Source organism: Notamacropus eugenii, chromosome 1 (assembly GCF_028372415.1).
Source record: "Notamacropus eugenii isolate mMacEug1 chromosome 1, mMacEug1.pri_v2, whole genome shotgun sequence".
Classification (NCBI taxonomy): Eukaryota; Metazoa; Chordata; class Mammalia; order Diprotodontia; family Macropodidae; genus Notamacropus; species Notamacropus eugenii.
Window position 1 is genome coordinate 410,168,226 of NC_092872.1, and position 20,385 is coordinate 410,188,610.

The window sequence follows — 20,385 nt, forward strand, 5'->3', positions numbered from 1 at the left end:
ACATTTCAGACCTCCACTATCTTGCTGACTCCTGCCACCTCAAATTTCTAGCTTCCTTCCAAGTATGGTGCAGGCATGATGCCTTTTCAGATTTCACTTCTACCCTCTGTTGTTAGTCACCTCTCTTAAAATTCCTTTGTAGATACTTTGTATTTACTTACTTGTGTACATGTTGTATCCCCTAGGAGACTACAAGCTCCTTTCATTTTTGTTTTTGTATGCCCAATGCCTAGCACAGTACTTTGCATTATCCTGGGTCATCTCCAGTCATCCTGATGAATATCTGGTCACTGGATTCAGATGACTCTGGAGGAAAAGTGAGGCTGGTGACCTGCACAGCCCTCCCTCACTTAAAACAAACTCAAGTGTAAGTCATGTCTTTATTTCTCTGATGGCATGGTCTTCTTCGGCAATGAAGGACGAACATTTATTTTTATTAGTAGGTGCTTAATAAATGTTTATTGAATTGAATTACCATTGAGGAAATACTTACAGTGATCAAATTATATATATTTGAAGTGTTGTTCAGTCATTTCGATCATATCTGATTCTTTGTGACCCCATTTTGGTTTTCTCGGCAAAGATACTGGAAGGGTTTTCCATGTCCTTCTCCAGCTCATTTTACAGATGAGGAAACTGAGAAAAAGATGGTTAAGTGACTTGCCCAGGGTCACAAAGCTAGTAAGTGTCTAAGGCCAGATTTGAACTCAGGAACATGTCTTCCTGTCTCCAGGCCTGGCACTCTATTCACTGTGCCATCTAGCTGCCCTGTCCTTAAAGTATTTATTATTTGACATGCAAATATTTTATTATCAAGTCTTCAAACATAATATTCTTATTTATCTCTCACTGTATTCTTATTTAGGTTAATCTTTGTCATATAACACCATGGAAATTCCAGATTTCCCTGGGTGTGTGCAGTGTAATAAATTTGTATGCAATCTTTTCATTTAAATCTATATTCATTTTTACATACTTGATGTTTCCTAGAAAAACATAGTTTGATCATTTTTTTAAAATTATAAATAAATTCTGTAACCTTTTCTTTTCTGAGGAAATGTAATCTATTTACCTGTAATATTACAGTTATTAGATTTAAGTTATTTTTACAGTTCTATGTTTAATTATTTTAATTTTACCAGAAGGAAATATAAACTATAATGTTGTTATTTCCTTAATAATAATGATAGCAATATCTTTATATAATGTTTACACAGTACTTTTCTCACATAACCTTTGATATAGCCAATATAAGTATTATTACTTTCATTTAACAAATAAGAAAATGGAAGTTCAGGGAAATAACTATGACTAAACCAAAAAAACCTAAATATAATTCTTATTTTTTATGCTATTAAATTTTGAAATATATCTAAAACTTAATTTCTCTACCCTATTTGTCTAAGAGGGGCGCTTAGTATTGAACTCTCTATCACTTTCTCCCTTCTCTATCTTTTATCCCTGCCTTTCATTTTTTCCTTTTTTACTTGAGACAATTTTCTAGTTATAAACTACCACACACATGCAAAACCATTGAGAGAACTTATTGGTAAGGAATTTGTGACTCAGAGCAAGTCAGAAAACTGAGTCTTTTGATAGTGTCGTCTGAATCTTTCCTTCAAGGTCTGTTCTTTAGGAGCTAGGAGCTTGACAGTTTACATTTCTTACCTGTTCTTTTTTCATCTACATTGATTCTGAGCCTTATAATGAACACAAGCAATGATTGTGGTGTTGTTTTTTTTAATTATCAATTTGTTTTCAGTTTTCTACAATCACTTCCATAAATCTTAGATTTTCTCCTCCTCTCTCCCCTCTTCCTCCTCAAGACAGCATGTAATCTTATATGGATTCTATGCAGACATTCTTATTAAATACATTTTCACATTAATCATGTTGCATAGAAGAATTAAAATGAATGGGAGAAACCATGAGAAAAACCCAAACAAAACAAAACATAACATAACACGAGAGAAAATGCTCTGCTTGATTTTGCATTCCAGTTCCCAGGCAATACTTGTTAAGTTGATACTAACTACATGAACTAAATTTTGAGCCAGAAGAACTGACTTTCTCTAACAACTTACTACAATGTGACCTTAGTCTTTCTTTCAAACCAGTCATAAAATAAGGGGATTCAACTTGATGCATTCTAAGTCTCTTGCTCTAAATCCATAATCTTGTATGAATTTTATGATGAAGTGTTAAAGTATGTCCAATTACTTTCCCTTTACATATAGTAACAGCTGTGTTACGTTCTTTATATACTATTGTTCAAGCACCATGTCCCATGCATTAACTAAAACACTTTACAAGAAACTGAAGGTCTCAGTTGCTGAATAAAAAGTACAGATTCCCATGGGAAAAAATATTTTATTGAGCAAGAATTTTAAAATGGGAAGATGTAATGAATTCTTATGGAAAGTTGACAAAGGTGATTCCTTCTTTTAAAGCAATTGAATAGTGGGGAATTGAAGCAAGAATTTTTCAGCACTGTTAGCATTTCCCAATCTTTTTCAGTTTAACTTGGCCTTGGGATGCACTAAGGGAAATTAAGATAGATATTAGGAGCAGTAAATCCACATGCACAAAGTTAAAACTTCTCCATTATAAATAGTGTTAGATGCTCATCTATGAGGTGCTTTGAGCAATTAGATCAGTGGTCATTTACCTTCTAACTACATCTTTGATAATAGGAAGCATATAAAAGAGTCTAAAGCCCTATATGAATGTATACTATTATTAATCTCTCCGTATTCTTACTGAATAAATTGTAGTTTTCTATCTGTATTGTGTTTAAGTTTCTAGCGAGGACCCTGAAAACAATATTTTAATATAGTCTCATTTAAAGTGAGTTTTTTTTCTTCTTAAAATGACCAGAGGCTTCTGCTGCAAATTGCCATCACTGCTTCTGATTATGGGGGTTAAGAAGGGATGAAATTTTCATATTCCTCCTCATCCCACAAACTCTAGAAGTGTCTAAAGGGAAAAAATGGTACTGAAGTACGTAATAGGACCAGATTGCTTTTTGCTTAGGCCATAACAATCCATGGTCACTCTTCTTGACCAATTATTAACAGTGCTTTATGCCACATCAGTTTTCTTTATTCAAAGGCTAGTGCCCTATAATTCCTCAAGTTGACTGAGAAACTTCTTCTGTTTGGTCAGTGATTAACAATTGCCCGCAACCTATTATGTTTTCAGGTTATTTAGGTAAAGTTCCCAAATTGATCAAGGTCTGCCTTTGTCTATTTCCTTTATACAGATAAACCATCCAGATAACACCTAAAGAGGAAACATTCTCTTATGTAACAGAAACCACCATCAGTCAAATGAATGCCCTTAATCAGTCAGAGAACTGTTTTGTTTGTTTTACTTACATATTCACAAAGCAGAACACACAGAGGCTAGGGTAGGTGACATTATTAGTCCCACACAGTAGATCGATCTTTAGGGAGCAAAACCGAAATTTTTTCTTTTGTCTTGATTGGAAAACATCACACGAATACTCCTTAAAAAAATTAACGTCAAAATTCAATTCTGATAGAGGATTGTTTTATTGTTGCTGTTTTATAGTTCAATCTTAATTATTAGGAGTTTTCATTCTTTGCTTGAGGAAGTTTAAGAGAAATAGGAAAGTAGGGCAAGTAGAGGAAGGTAGAAGCTGCTTCTAATTTACTCTGATGAGGCAACAGATGCTTCCACTTTGTGGTTGACTGCAGATAAAAGCAGGGAGAAGTTGGCATTCAAAATGGCTCATTTCACTGTCATGATAGAGCTTTCTGTGTTGAAAGACTCAGTGGAGCCAGGTCAAACCTCTTCCACTTCATAAGTAGCTTGCTTGCCACAGGAGCTTCCCTTTGAGTGCATATATTTATGTTCTACTGTGTTGTGGGAAAATATTACACAAAATGGAGGCTGTTCTGTAAGCTGTAAGGTGACTGAGATCTTGGGCATAGATTACATCATATGTTCATTAAAGAGCTCAACGATGATAGTTTCATTCCAAGGTTAGCAATAATATCTAGATGACAGCACCATTTGAACCGTTGCCTGTTTTTTGGGCAGGCCTGTGACAGGAAAACTGTTTAGTCAGAGGTCACAGGACACTGAAGGGAGAGCGGAAGCATGAGACCATCTCTTTGCCTAGAGCATGTCCAGAAAATGAGTGCCAAAAGGCAAAATGTCTGGAGAACAGGATTTACGAGGTTCAGTTGAAGAAACTAGATATCTTGGAAGTATTTGCTAGTTATCTTCATCTATCTGAAATATAGCTATAAAGAAAAAGTAACCACGTTTTTTTCCTGCTTGGATTCAGTTAAGAATTAAGTTAAGAATGAAGACTGGAACTTTACAGCAGCATCTGCATTTCTTGATGTGAGGAAAAATTTGGAAACAACTAAAGACCCAATGGTTACCAAAAAGACCCCCCCCTCCTCCCCCATCCTCATCTCATTGGTGACTTTTTCCCTCCAAGTTTACTTCTAAGTTATTTTGTATATATCTTCTTTGTACATAGTTCCTTGTAGGTTATCTCCTCCCCATTAGATTGTGAGTTCCTTGAAAGCAGAGAAAGGTATAGTTTCTGCCTTTCTTTGTATCATAATAATGGGGTTCAGACTCTGGGAACCTCTTTGAACTTCCCTTGAATCTTCCCACTTGGTCTGGCCTGTCATACTTAAATCTATTGTCCTTAACCTAGCCTGGCCCTCCATTGTCTGTTATCTCTGGATTGCCCCACCTGCTTACCACCCAAGCCCTTCATTGTCTGATATCTCCTGATTGCCCCCAGCAGTTTCCAACCCTTGACTAGTCACCCCAGTCCCATTAAGGTCCTCCATAGACTTCTCCTCAAGACCTTCCCTAAACCCCTCCTCCCATGACCCTAGACTACCAGACCACCCCCAGATCCCTCCTACAGTCTTTTTTCTGTATTTAAGTTCCATCTTGCCTCCATGAAGATGCTGAGATTCAATCCAGCTCAGACTCTGTCTAGCTGAGATTCTATTTGACTTGCTTGTTAATACAAGCATTACAAATGCTTAGGCTTCTTAAGAGTCAACCCAATATGGTGAATCTTTAATAAACTTTGTTTTTCTTTGAACTTAAGAAGGCTTGTGTCAAATTCATTTGAGCAGGACCCAGGTGTCTGTATTTTGGGGGCCCCAACACACTGAACCTTAACACTTAGCACAATGCCTAACACATAGTAGCACCTGATAAATGCTTATTGATTTTCCTAACCCTACATATAAGATAGTAAGTTCCTTTTCATTTAAGTCTTTAAAGCTGAGGCTATATGACAATTTGTTGGGGATGTTGTAGCAAAGATTATAATCAGGTTTAGGCCAGATTGTGATTTTGTGACTTTAACGCTATGGCAATGGCTTTCTCCAGTTACTGTTTAAACCACAGAACTTTCAAGTCTACAAGCACAGTTTTTGGTTCCTCTTAAGCAGGGAGGCTGCTCAAACCAAGTTTTCCTCATAGACCACATAAAATCAATTGTCAAATACAAGCAGATCTCACACTACAATTTTAGACATACATTCCCTTGCCTTTATAATTTTGTGCCAGCATTATTGCAATAGTATCCTAATAGAGTAGTGTTTCTACTCTCCCACTGCAGTAAAGCTTCCACATTAACTATTAAACAAATCTTCTAAAATGTTTAAGCAGGTATTAAATTAAACTTCTAAAATATTTGACCAGGTGGCCTTTTCTACTCAAAACCCTTCAATGGTTCTCTTCTTCCTGTTGGGTAAAGCTCCAAGGGGAAGGAATGTTCTGTCTTTCCCATGCCTATATATACCAGTTTACCAGTATGTCTAGCAAGTTCTATTAGGGTATGTACTCAGAGAATTATATACTTTTTTTTAAAAGTAGAGCACTTTTTGATTACTCAACCATGACGCATTTTTATTCATCAAAGAAGTCAAAATTTTTGTTTTTTAAGTTAATAATTAAACTTAAATACAGTTGTTTTTTTAAGTTAATAATGAAACTTAAAAGCACAAGCTTTGCAAAGGGCTGCTTTCTGTTAAATTCTTCTCCCTTCTCCTAAAATAATCACTTTTTCAGCCTGACTCCTCAAAAAAAATTTTTTTTTTCAACTTGACTCTGCTGTCTTAATTCCATATGTTGCTATAAAGACCTTTTTGGTGGAATTTTAAGGACTGGTAACTAGAGAGGAATCATTTTTACAGCCAGTGTTTCTAATAAAGGCCTCACTTTTCAAATATATAGAGAACTGTCAAATTTATAAGAATACAAATCATTCCCCAGTTGATAAATGGTCAAAGGATATGAACAGGCAGCTTTCAGAGGAAGAAATTATAGCTGTCTATAATCATATGAACAAATGCCCTAAATCATTATTGATTAGAGAGATGTAAATTAAAACAACTCTGAGGTACCACCTCACACCTATCACGTTGGCTAATATGACAGAAAAGGAAAATAAGGCAGTTGTCACAGGGCCTCAGCAGAAGACAACTAGGTCACTAGACATTCCTCCTTCTCTTCTAGGAAAACTGAGTTCAAGGTAGCAGGCTCCTGATTCCAGGCAGCTTTAGCAGGGATCTTGATTCTTACAGTAGGGGAACTTAGTTTTACTGGGGGTTCACAAACCCTTTGGTGGTCTGTGGACAGATTTCAGTAAATTTAGATGATAAAAAAAATTGCATGTTTATTTTCACTAACTTTTCTATTATAATTCTAGGTGTTTTATTTGAGAGCATTAAGAGAAGGGGTGAATAGCCTTCACCAGATGGTCACAGGGGTCCATAAGAAGTTCCTGGACACAGATATATCAGTTTGTCAGTGCATGTTGTCAATACTATTTCCCTTCCCTCCACCAAGATTTGAACTCTTGACAGTTCTGCCTGAGACGGGTGGGTAGGACTTGGGGCTCTGAAGTAGAATCGGTTAATTAAAGGCTGAAATTATTTGTAAGGATTTCCTCAGGGGCACTCTGATGCCAGAGGGAAGGTATGGACTTTTGGACTTTGGTCAGAAATTTTCTTTTTTCCTTCTCTTTGTAGTAAAGAACACATGCAGAAGAAAGAACTTTACTTGGGATTTATGGGCTTTGTATGGCTCTGGAGGAGAAGTGAGGCTTGTGACCTGCACAGCCCTCTCACTCAAAACAGAGTCAAGTGCAAGTCATGTCATCATTTCTCTGATGGCATGGTCTTCTTCGGCAATGGACAAACACACACACACACACACACACACACACACACACATTGCTAATGATCATTATACCTTCTTGTCTTGGAGAAACCTATTAAAAACAAAGAAGCTTGTTATAGTAATGTAAAAATTTAACATTGATCATTTTGAAAATTCTGTTTTTTTAAAGCATATTGTGGGACTAACCCTTTAAAAATTTATTTACTACTTCACTATGAAATTTATGTGAATGGCTTTGGATTCTCTCCCTGCCTTCCCAAAGTAAATGCAGCTGAACTGAACTGGGACAAAATTAGGTAGGGAAATATTTTCCAAACCATTGTGATGGGGTGCTTCGGCACCCTTGTGCTTGAATCCCAATTCCAAGATCACACTTCTCCCTAACTTCAAAGCACGATCACTGAGAGTTTTCTCCCCAGCCCAAGGACACTTTGCCTAGCAATAACTCATGAGTGGGCCCCAGTAAAACAAACTACCTTTCCCCAAAATTACTCATAAGTGGGCCCTTCATTATGATAGTATTATGATATATTATTATATTAATTTTTAAATTAATATTATGTTAATTGTTACATGAATTTATATTAAATTAAAATTTTATTAGAAACTATATATAATAAAAATTAAATTAATAATATTAGATTAAAATTATATATTAATATACTATTATTATAAAAAATTGCCTATTTCTCCCCATCAGAAGAACAAGATGATCTCTGAAGAAATTCCCTTGTAAAAATAAGACTATCTTGTAACCACAGAATTATCATGTATTGATTCCCAAAGTTAACATATTCACTCCAGAGGTCAAGCTATAGACATCAACTCTCAAAGCTATCTTGCTACAGATGTAACAGACCAAAAATACACCTCTGAGAAACCCCTTCCCCTGGTTTCTGGTAGTGAATGACAGCTGTGATGAAGGTTGTAAATTATCATCTAGTCAGCATTTCTGCCAGATAATCCACAACTTTTCCATATAAACTTTAGCATCACTCCTGTTAAGTTGCAAGTTCCTTAGGAAATGCAAGTTTCTTAAGGAGCTCTGCCCGATGTGTTGGCATTACAATAAACCTTTGCCACCTTGACTTGAAGAATGATTGAATCCATGAATTCGTTCCAGATGAGCCTCTCCTCAACTCTGGTCCTTGGGGGGAGTCTGAACTAACCCTCAAATAGCATCATTTGGCACACTTGAAAGTTTTTATACCTGATTCCCCAAGCTGTATGACTTCTGTGTACAAAGTAAGCTTCCTAATTACATATCAATGTATGAGTACTAGTATTATCACTTGGTTAGTTTTTTCTTCTTTCTGTGAAGAATTGTTTGCAGGGGATACAGAATGGTGGTTTTTGGTGATCCTGTTTTGTCTTTGATCTCATTGATTAGTGATAACATTTAATATCATTTTACTCTTTTAATAAGGGCCAAAGTCTGAACTATAAATCAGACTGCTTTGTTTTGCTCTAAAAATGCCCTTTTCTGTGTCAGCAACTTCAAAGATCTGTTTATGACAAGATGCCTACAAACAGAACAGTGGGATTTTTCTTATCTTAATATGCAGAGACAGAGGAAAACAGACATTCTAGGATCTTAATTCCAACTGACTCTACCTTGTTAATTGTCTTGTCTCACTGAATTTACAATTTATACAACTAAGAAAATTCCTTTTTCATGGCAAAGTGTTTTTAAGCTTGGTCATTCTTCTGTCAGTCAGTCAGACTTCTGATTCCACGGCCATGTAACTGCTAGCTTTAAAGGAATAAACAATATGCATTTATCCTGTTTGCCTTTTTTAACCAAACTTCCATGTCGACATTAGCATTCAAAGTTGTTTTTTTTTCCCCTGAAGATTAAACTGGTATTGGGAATTATTGATATGGAGGTATCAATGAATCAGCAACCCCCAAAACATGTGCACACATGGAGAAACTGCCAGCAACTTATTTTACCAAGTGTTTATAAATAATAACTGCACTGGTCACAAGTGGAATATCATGAAGTGGTTGGAAAAAATTCAAATGATTTTATGCAAGATATCTTATGGCATTGCCTTATTTGTTCATCCCTCTGGAAGAGGGAGCTCTGACCTGGTAGACTACAACCCCTTGTCATATCCCCTGATTAACCAATTCTTTGGATGGACCCCTTTCCTCCTTAAACAGAAATCATGTTAGCCTATGATGAACAGATGATGTTCCTTCCACAGGTATCTTGAAATTATTCATATTGTTAGTCCAAAAATGTTCATTTAAAAATTTCTGCCTTCATGTGATTGTGCAAAGTCAGCTAACTTCTGAATCACAGCACAAGTTTGAATGAATCTATTTTAAATCTTGTTTAGACTTTGAATAAGTGTGCAGCTAGTCTGCAGGATATGGTGGTATGATTCTATCTCCCATGACACTTTAATGAGGGAGGAGCTGAGGAAGCACTAATCCTATCTCTTCATAAACATGTTATCAATCAAAATACATTTACTCTTATATGAAAGGTTTTTACTCCTTCTATAAAAAGCAACACACTTAGAATCCAGTTGGCTGCACTCAACCAACTTGCTACCTTGGTGTGCTAAATAAAATGCTTTTTACTTCTTTTTTTCCTGAGTTTTCCTCAGTGGCTGTGATGAATTCCAAACCAACATTTCTTTTAACAAATTTGGTAAGCCAGCGAGTAGTCACTTTGCTTATATAACTATTACCGTATAAGCCAGCACTTGGAATTTTGTCCAATCCTGGAACAGAGTGGACTGTCCCAGTTATCAGTCAGCTATGAAGTCACCAGAGAATTTAACTCCCCAAACTCATGAAGGCTACGGAAAAATAGGTCCTGAATCCAAAACTGATACTCCTTTGTGCATGAAGCAAAAGAGTGACATCATGCAGAAGAAGTGGGAGCAGTGGTGAGTTGTGGTCTTGCCTAACATTAGGTTCCCAAAGTACAGAAAGGCAAGGAATATTGGGTTTGGGATTGGAACAGAGTAAACCTCTTGCGGACTCCCCGTTAGGCAAACTGTTAAAAGCTTGGGGCAAGGGAATTCTGCCAGTTCAGCTGCCAGTTCAGCTCCAAACTTTGAGTGGTAGAACTTGATTCAGATTGGACCCAGTATTTAGATAATTGTGAGATGCAAATTAGGCCAGAAAAATAAGGAAAATTTATTTATTGTTAGTTGTGTATGCTAAAAGCAAAACAAAACAGACTTGAAGAACTGGATTATAGTACTTACTGCTGGGTAGAAATTTCAAGCTGAGACTGCACCTCGTTACTATGTCCATGCAATCTGAATTTCTCAGAAACAAAGACTATTGTACTCTTAGTCTTGATAAGTGCACTCTATTGCACTCCCCACTTTTGTAGGGAATAATCAGAGAAGAAAGAACTTAAGAAAGAGAAGTCTAAAGATGTGAAAAATTTTAGTGGTTATCATAAAAGGAAGGGTGTTACAAAGTAGCAAGATAGAGTAGAAGAGACAAAAAAGAGTACTCTAAGAGAATTTGCAGGAAATGGGCAGGATGAGGCCTCTGGACCAGGGCAGCATCCTCAGATTATAAGAGGGTCCCCATCATTTCTTCTGTCCGACCGCCCTGTCACTCTTTTCTCTACCCTGCAAGCTAGAGCTGCCAAACAGCCAGTGTCAATATATATTTTCAGTACTTAAGGAAATCAAACCTTAAGAGAAAAGATAATTAGTATTTGGCATTATAACAATATGTTTAGAAAGTCCAAAAGTAAGTTTTGTTAAAGGCATAATTGGATCAAAATTACTCTGTATTCATCTTGAATGTAGTCAGTATGAAATGCCAAAAATGATATAATGAATTATTGTCTAGGTAAAGTATTTAGAAATGCATTCAACTGAATGGATAATCATCTGACTGGTAAAAAGTTTTGTTTGATGTTTTAAATACGTGATATTTGTATGTTATTATTGTGTTTCTAAAAGTTTTCTTGTATTATGAGTTTTGGATGACCATTGTATGAGAAATACTGTTGACTTGAAGAAAAGATACTCAAGGAGTTACAATTATATCATTATAAATGTAAATTTTCTTGTAATCTTTTATAAATTGGACTGTTAAAGAATGTGGTCAAAACATTTAAAAATTATTAAATATTTTATTGACTACATTTTGCTTTAAAATCAGTAATCATAATGTTATCACTGTTCTTTTTGGGGGGGGGGAAGCAGCAAAGACCTTTTAAGTTTCCCTTATCTGTGAAATTTTAGGACTTTTTATTCAGGCAGGATCATATGATCCTATTAGCCCTGATAATTGCATGTTGCAAAATGCTAAAATAGTGAAGTTTGAGAAACTAGGACCACTCCTCCAGTCAAAATGGGGGGACTTACAAGTTTACTCATAGTAAAGAGTGAGTTTTATCTGAGATTACTTGACTATTACTTATGAAATTGTATCTGTTAATGAATAGTATGTATTGAAGCTGCATCTTGGAACCAACTTAGTAATACCAACCTTACATTCAAAGATTTCATTTTGCCTTAGGGATAATAGGAAGTTCCATTTGGAGGCTTACAGTAGTCAGCATTTTTTCTGGGGTTTTGCATGAACAATCATGTATTCACTGTATTGTGAAACTCTAAAAATGTGGAGTTTTTATTATTAAATTATTCTTAATTCATAATTTAATTTATTAATTAAATTAATTTATAAATGAAATTATTCTCAATTTATAAATGAAGCAAAAATAAGATGTCTTTGTTCTTAACTATTATTGCAACATGAGAAAAATAATAATATCCTAGCTCTAAGTTGTGATTAGTGAAATTTTGCTATTTGAGGTAAAATCTTTTGGGATTGTAATTTAACATCATTCTGAATTTTGATTTCAGGTATGATTGTCTGAATTGTCATTAAGTCAATAGTTCACCATTCAGAGGAGGGCTATTTGCTGCCCAAAGGGATTGTGATTTGGGAACTGGTACAGGTGTTTGTCTGTGCTTGGGAAATTTGAGGATATGACCTTGCATAGGCAAAGGTAGGATCCTCTTGATTCACTTTCTCCATTTTGCTATTTCCTTTCTGAACAGGAAAAATTTCCCTCCTGGTTAATTCTGAGCTTGGATATGCTACTCTGTGAATAATGTGAAACTTTGCTCTATGATTGGGTGTTAACTGTGACTTTTACCTGTGGAATCAAATGGAGATAAGGGCATTTTCCCCTTTTATGGCTAATGTCAGGTGAGTCTGTACCCTTGAAGAGACAGTTTTGATATTGTCATAACCATGTCCCTCCTTTTCATAACAAATTTCTATAATCAGGGCAGGTGAACAGTGGAAGTTTTTGTTGTTGCAATACTAAATCTGCTAATTATCCGATTAATATTAAAATATCTGATTTACTATAATAGAAGTATGAAAGACCTTATTATTTTAAGTCTGAATTTGTGACCAATTTCATATAGTAAGCAACTGAGTAAATGAATTCTGAGGCTTGCTATCCCTTTGCTAATAGTTATATATTCATGATTGAGTCCTTGAAATATCTCATTCTTTCAGGATGATATAAGGATAACATATATCCTCAAAAGAGGGGGATAGGATAAAGATGTAAATTTTTTAAACATTTAATGAAGTAGTAGACTTTGAGAAAGTAACAAGATTAGACTGTCAAAAATCTTAGCACTAGGACACACACACACACACACACACACACACACACACACACACACACACACACACACACACACATGCCTTCCAAATGTTAATAATGGGAAATTCAGGCTTTGAGTTTTACTAACAGGTTCTAAAAATTGGATTAAGGATTTTACACATGATATTGCATTAATAATTGTGAAAAATTTTTTGAAATTATCTTTCTCCTATTTTGAAGTCTCTGTGTGATAACATTAAGGGACAGAAAGGTGCATTTTCCAAGTTAGGCCCTCATGGATCCCTTTTTTTTAAGATTCTTCCTTCAGCCTGTCAAGAGACATATCAGAATGTCCATATCAGACGTAAGGTTTGGGTAAAGATAGAAAGAGCAAGCTCTATGTGAAAACTGAAAATTCTCTGAAGTTTCAGGAGAATCATGAGTCCTTAACTTGGCTCTCTTTTTAATAGGATTAGATCCATAAAGTCTGAACTGGCTTTCACCACATGAACTAATTATAGGAAGACCAATTTGATTAGATCTTATCACATTTAACTAAATTATATTGTCTTATTACTCATAGGCTTTAACATCATTACTTAGAGAATCTCTAAGTGACTTGGGGAGGGCTGACCAACTTGCCCTAACCCTTGCACAGCAGTTTCAGAGAGGCACAAGAGATGCTTGTCAGACTCTTGAGATCATGAACACTGATAAAGGACTTGGAACCCCTAAGACTACAGCTATGTTGGGTTTCTTTATCCAACTTATTATAACTTTGCTTGTTTTATTAGTTCTGTGTGTTATAGATGTGTTACATTTTTCTGTAAGCTGATTTTCTTTCCTGCTTGGACTGATAGATTTGGGAACCAAGGCCTTTGTACTACAAGTTTGCCTGTCATGGTTTCCCCAGTGTTTTATGCAAAGATCCATTGTGTGGTCTCTAGTTGCCCTTTATTGTCAACAGTTTGTCCTTGAAAAAGAAAACTGACACAAAAGAGGAGAAAGTGGGGAACCCTACCATTTGAACATCCACAGACTGACTTTATTGAGCCACCAAAGTCTGTGAGCTACAGATATGTTTTGAGGTGCAGAGACCAATTGAGCCATTGGTAGAGGATTTCTCAGGTCACACTGACCAGTCATACTGCCTCCAAGGTTGCCAAATGGATGACCTGGATACATTACTCCCATGTGAAGCCTGTTGTGATTGACCTCAGCCCAGCAGAGGACCCAGTTAGGCTAAAATGGAATCCCCACATTGGAATCTGTGGTCCTTGGCCACCTGTCTATTTCACCTGGATGATCAGGACCCAATCCCTGACCTGCTATCTACTACACATTGTTGTTTGCACTTTATCTCTTACTTTGTGCTTTGAAGAACGTGAGAGACCAACACTTATGTGTATCTGATCTAACATGCCACTGTACTTTTAACAGGGCTGGATGTGTGCACACGACCCTTTGTCTTTGGGGGAAAGGATGCCTGTGGTGGGATTTGGGGGTAGATATCCAGGATTTGTGTGATTGTTATTTTGCGACTAATAAGGCAAATTTAGATACAACACCAAATCGTGCTGCCATGGGCTTAGAGAATGACTCCTATTACATCACTCATTTACTTTTGATTGGGAAAAGATCATTAACCTTTCACAATATGCATCTCCCCTTAAATTCGTAACATTGTCAGGCTACCAGTTCTGTGTTATGAGCAAAACAGGATACTAGGTCAGGAAATGGGATGCAAATAGAATGTAATTATATCATATGCCTAAAACAAAATGTGACCATTCAGGATGGAAAGGGTCTTCTGAGAAGTTTCTTAAATGAGGAGGCCTGTATGAGTAGATTTTTAGGATAGCCCTGCAGAGATTTTATTTCCTGTGTAACCAAAAAAAAAAAAAAGTATCACTGGCTCCCTCAAATTGAAAAAGCAGATGTGGGTTAGGGCAGATGAGTTTTGGCCTCTATCCTACACCTACCTAGCCTCCTAGAATGTACTCACCGAGCAATCATGTAGCCATTCTGGTTTCTGATGTACTTCGTCTTTAGTGGGAGAGCCTGAACATGCTTTTTCCATATCACCTATGTATGGGATGGGACACAGTATATAGCACTACTGAATAAAATGAACATATTTTTGCAAGTAAAGGGAGTGATTGTGCAAAGTCAGCTATTTGTGCTGAGTCAGTCTGAATGAATGTACTTTAAACGTTGTTTAGACTTTGAGTGCATGAACAGCTAGCCTGCAGAAGATGGGATCCCATCTCCTTATGAAATTGTAATGAGGGAGGAACTAAGGTGGCGCTAATCCCATTTCCTAATAATTATGTGTAGAAATCAAAATACTTTTGCCCTTATATGAAAATTGTTTAATAAAAGTAGTGCTGCCTTGTTGCCCTGGTCTCTAAATAAAATCCTTCTAACTTTCCTGAGTTTGCCTCATTGACCTAAGGCAAGTTCCAAACCAAGATTTATTTTAACATGATTCTACTTTGTGTTGTATGAGAAGGCTTATGGAGATTTTCCCCTATATTGAACTAGTCCTTAGCCACCTCCAGTACTGAAATGATGGTCTAAAAGAATGTGTGTGACTGGGAGTTTCTTAAATATTGCTAACAGCACAGGCAGCTATGGTACTTAGTAGACTGGGAGGATAGTAGACTGGACAATTGGACCTTCTATTCCACCTAAATTTTCCATATCCCAAAGCTAGTGCATACCTTTTACCAGTGTATCTTTCAGGTTTAAGAATCCTTTAAGGATACAGATGGTTTGTGTCCATATTCTCTTCTTTGAGTTTCATTAAAGAACATGGTTTTACATGAGTAGCTCAGACAATGGATATGGGTTGTGGAAAGGTGATGCATAAACAGTTCCATGATTATTGTAAACTCTGCTGTAGACTCTGGTCCAACCTACCAGTGAAACCTTGTGTCTTTTAGACCTCAGTTTGATTATTTTGGTCTATTTCTTTTCAGCATCCTTGCACAGTAATGCCATCTAATGCTACTTAAGACTGACCTCATCCTGAGCATCCCATTGATAAGCATCAGAAGCTGTTTTCCTTTTTGTTTGCTTATGATCTGTATCCATCACTACTGCTGCTGGAGTTTGATTCAGCTCATGACATAATATATCTAGAACAAACATAAACAAAGATCAAATAAGTACAAATTTGAAAGAAAATGAATAAATTGTCTTAGAGAACTAGGGCATGTAATTCCATTTATAAAAGGAGTCATAAAATATATTTGTAAACTCCTCTTCAAATTTCCAAGTGTCAAGGTCAGTAGCTCCCTGGGATAGTGGGGTGAGCCATGGGGATGAAGTTCAAAGTTTTATGTGCAAAGAAGATGAGAACTGGCAGCTGAAGGAAGTTTGGGGCATTGGCAGAATAGAATAGGATTAAAGAGCTATGACTAGCCATGAACAAAGAGACTGGGACACAGGGTAGAGATAAATTAGTAGAATGCAAAACGGCCAGGTCCCCTGTGAAGGAGACTGTGTCTCCTTCCATAGCAGGTAGGGAGTAGGACTGCATATAGGATCTTTATGCAGATAGGCTCTCATACTTTGTATGAAATAATAACCTGGTAAAAAATAAATGATGGAAAAGATGGAATTATCTCCACAAAGAATATTTAGGTTATAGATTAGGTAAAAAAAAATCAAATGATTTTGATGCTTGTATATCCCAATTCCTAATAAATATATTATCAATATCAGGCCCTCTGTAACTTATGGTTGTTTCGAAGCTCAGCATCTAAGGGCAGAGATTACTTCCCCCCCCCCCCTTTTTTTAATCTTTGTATCTCCAGCGCCTAGCAGAGTGACTTGTACTAAAGAGGTACTTAGTAAACATCAATTGAATTGTAGCAGAGAAACACTAGGGTTTCTTAGCACTAGATGTGCTACTCTGAGGGGTAACTAGCCTCTCTGTCTTCTGAGAATAATGATAGCTAATCTAGAAAAATAGGATTGAACTAGGGTTCTTTACCATTGTTCCTAAACTGGCTCTCATAAAGCTGTATGTTTTGCTAAGACAGAAGAACCTTAGAGCCAGGGAAACTTTCTATGTAGCAGATAAATGGAGTTTGGAAGCTTTTAATTACCTGGGTGGTTTCCTGTGTATGTGTGTTTGTCTTTCTCTGTGTCCTATGTGTGCCTGAGAATTCTCCTGAAGTAACTGTACAAAGATGGTAAATCTTAGATGCAACTAGATGGTACACTGGGTAGAGCACTGGACCTGGAACTGGGACAGTCCTGTGTTCAAATCCAACTTGACCCTTTGTCATCTAAGTCAACTTATTTAACTCTTATTTACCTAAGTTTCCTCATCTACAAAATAAGGACAATAATAATAAATACTGCCAACAGTTGCTATGAGGATAAAAATGAGATATTTTAACCTTAAAAACTATATAAATTATTAGAATTATTATCTGTGTGGTATATAACAGCATATCAGTATGGTAAGGTTATACCATATCTACTTTTAACCGGGGAGAATTAACAATTCAATGAGAGATCACCCCCCACACCCTGGTCATTGTATACATTATACATTTACACACACATGTTATGCTGAATTATACATGATAGACAAAACCATTAAATGGGAAGTGGTTGTTCTGTGACCAACTGCAATGTCACATCACTGGTCAGTTGCCATCCAGAGATTCTCCAGTCTGTCACTGGTGTCTTCTCCATGGCACAGTACCATCTGGCTCTTGTCCAGAATTGCCACTACTGCTAAAAGCTTTTGACTTCTGTCCTTTCCACAATGTCAAGGCATCCCCACTTTCCATGGACCCTACTGGAAGTACTAGGGAGGAGTGAAGGGGCATCTGTAATGGGGTGCATGATGGGGTTGAAATAGAAGGCCATCCCCAAATTTTCTCCCAGATCCATATCTAGGCCCAGACAAATGACCCAATATTTAGATCAAAACCTTATCTTGGTCATAAGGACATGGATATGAAAATGGCATAGAGGAGGGAGAATTCCAGCTGAACTCTCCTAACATTCCCATCTAAACAACTTTCAAATAATGTGTCTAATTGAATTCTGGACAACATAGCCACCAAAAGGTCAGGGTGGACCTTGTCAGTCCAAGATAAGAGGTCAGAATGCAAAGTCTGTGACATTGGGATGGAGGAACATGGGGTGACAGAAACACCTGCTATGGGACTTGGAAGCTGCAGTTGCAAAAGCAGAAGCAACAAATTTTGGGAGCTCTTACTACCGAGATGATAAGGGGATTGGATAACTCGATCAGAAAGACATTAAAGGGGACCACTGAATGGCACTGGATGCAGGACCTGGTGATGCTTGGCAACTCCAATGCCCATTACACAGTTCTAGGTCCCAGTTCTAGGGTGAAGAGGAATGTTTGTAACCACAAGGAAGCTCCAGGGCAGAGAGAGAACGAAGAACCCTAGTTCCTGGTTGAAGTTTTAGGGAGGAGAGAGGAGTGCTAGTGCTTGTAGTCACAAGGGTAGTAGATGCTCCTCCTAGGTAAGGAACAAAATGAAGATCAGGAAAACAGTAATCACACTTCTCACTGGATCATACCACCATGAAAGCAGTAAAAATGTACAGACTCCAAAAGCTAGTTGTGAAAGCTAGGGCCTCCTATAGATTTCTTATAATTCTAGCTATGAGAGAGATTTATAAAGTGGTTAGTGTAGTCCCTGGTACATAGGAGCTTAACAAACTTTTCCTTCCTCATGCCTTCCTTCCTTCCTTCCATACTTTATTGCTAAATTTTCACTTCAGAACTGACCTGCTTTAATTTTTCTGAACTGCTCAGTTACTCACTGCCTGAGATATTCCTTCATTTAAGCAAGCATTTATTTTAGAGATACAAAGACAAAAATGAAACAGTTCTTGCTAATAAGGAGCTTATGTTTTATTGTGAAGAAACAGTAGAAATATATCCCAAGTAAATATAAGGTTTTAATCTTAGTAGTGAACTTTATTATCAATGGGAGGACCCAGTGTCTCAACATTCTGTCCTGAAAATGCCTATCCTTTGGTTACTTTGCTGTGCTATTGTTAAATAGTCAGAATTTAAATTTAATAATGTTACCTGAGAAATCATAATGTGCCAAGATGAAGAATATCAAAATGATTTTCATTTTCCTGAGACAGAAGGTGGTTTTCTCCACCTGAAGGATCCTTAGTGACTGTTTTCTGTGCCAGGTCCATGGAGATTCAGCTCATGTTGAAGAAACTGGTGAGTGGAACATTCCCTCCCCTGATTATGAGGTCAGTTTCAGAATGACCAGTTCCATGGAATGCTAAAGAAAAGTTCATTAGGAACTCAGCCATATGCTAAGGAAAATATCTTATTCTCAACAGGACTTATTCTGCACAGAACAGGGAAATTATCAGGTTTTTTTAATTGGACAATTAATTTATTCACAGGTTCAAATCTTATATTCATGAAAGCTTATGTTTCAACCAGCAACATATTAGAAACACTGCTGGTTTATATTTCTAATTTAAAACAGTAGGGAATAACAATGTAACATTATAAAATTGCCTAACTAATCTTTCCTACCTCTGCTTTCCTTCAATGCTTTATTCCTGTCAAACTTAGTTTTGTAGGTAATTAGCAATTTTTGCACCTGGGGCAAATATCATAAAATGTCCTGAGGACAAATGGCTTGATAACAATGTCTTAAGATTCTCTGGGAGACTGGGAGAGATGAGGTAGTAGGTAGACTACAGATAATTTTACCTGGTTTGCACCTGCCGGTAGATCATTTGATAGCTTTCTACTTTAACTAAATTATTCTTAGACAATTAAATATTTATGTAATTATATATGTATATCATATATTAATATAATTACACAAATCAATATTTATACACTTTCTATATAATATAATATATAAATATAATAAAATCATACACAATATATTTACTTATGAAAACAAATTTGAAAGAATACATTTTGTTTTTATATTACCTAAATTTCACCCATACTTTCCCCTTCCCACTCCCAAAGAGTCATTTCATATAAAAATAATATTTTGTGAAGGATGAAGACCAAAAAACCTCAACAAATCCAATTGATAGAAAAAATATGGAAATATATGTGATGTGACAGACTGTGTCCCTCCTACCTCTACAGTGTTGGGGAGGAATTGTCTTCTCCTAACTCTTTCCTGAAATTTTTTGGGTTTTTTGGTCATTTTACAATATTTACTTTGGATTGCTTTATGGTTGTTCTTTCTATATTTATATTGCTGTAACTTTTATGTATTTCATGCTTCATGCTGAAGCAGTTCATGTAAATCCATGCTTTGTATTCATTGAATTTGTCATCTTTCTAACAGCACATTAATATTGCATTTAATTCATCCATCACAAATGAGCATCTTACTTTGTTTCCAGTTCTTAGCTGCAACAAAGTGTTCCTCTACAAATATTTTGGTGTATAAGGGGACTTTCTCTTAATCAGTGACCTCCATGTATATAACTAATAATTTAATCTCTGCGTCAAAAGTATGGTCATTTCAATCTATTTATTTTTGCCTTTTTATATTACTTTAAATATTTTCCCAGTA

General features: G+C 36.4%; 1 long non-coding RNA gene across 2 annotated transcripts in view; it reads left to right on the forward strand.

The window, feature by feature from the left end:
* The window catches only part of LOC140518690 (uncharacterized), a 96,782-nt gene that overhangs the window by 61,011 nt on the left and 15,386 nt on the right, over positions 1-20,385 (forward strand). The window contains exons 1-2 of one of the 2 annotated variants that reach the window (XR_011971990.1): positions 7,889-10,094; positions 12,243-12,393. This is a non-coding gene — a long non-coding RNA (uncharacterized lncRNA). Of the gene's footprint in view, positions 1-7,888; positions 10,095-12,242; positions 12,394-20,385 lie in introns of those variants that run through there. The other variant, XR_011971989.1, reaches the window with a different exon arrangement.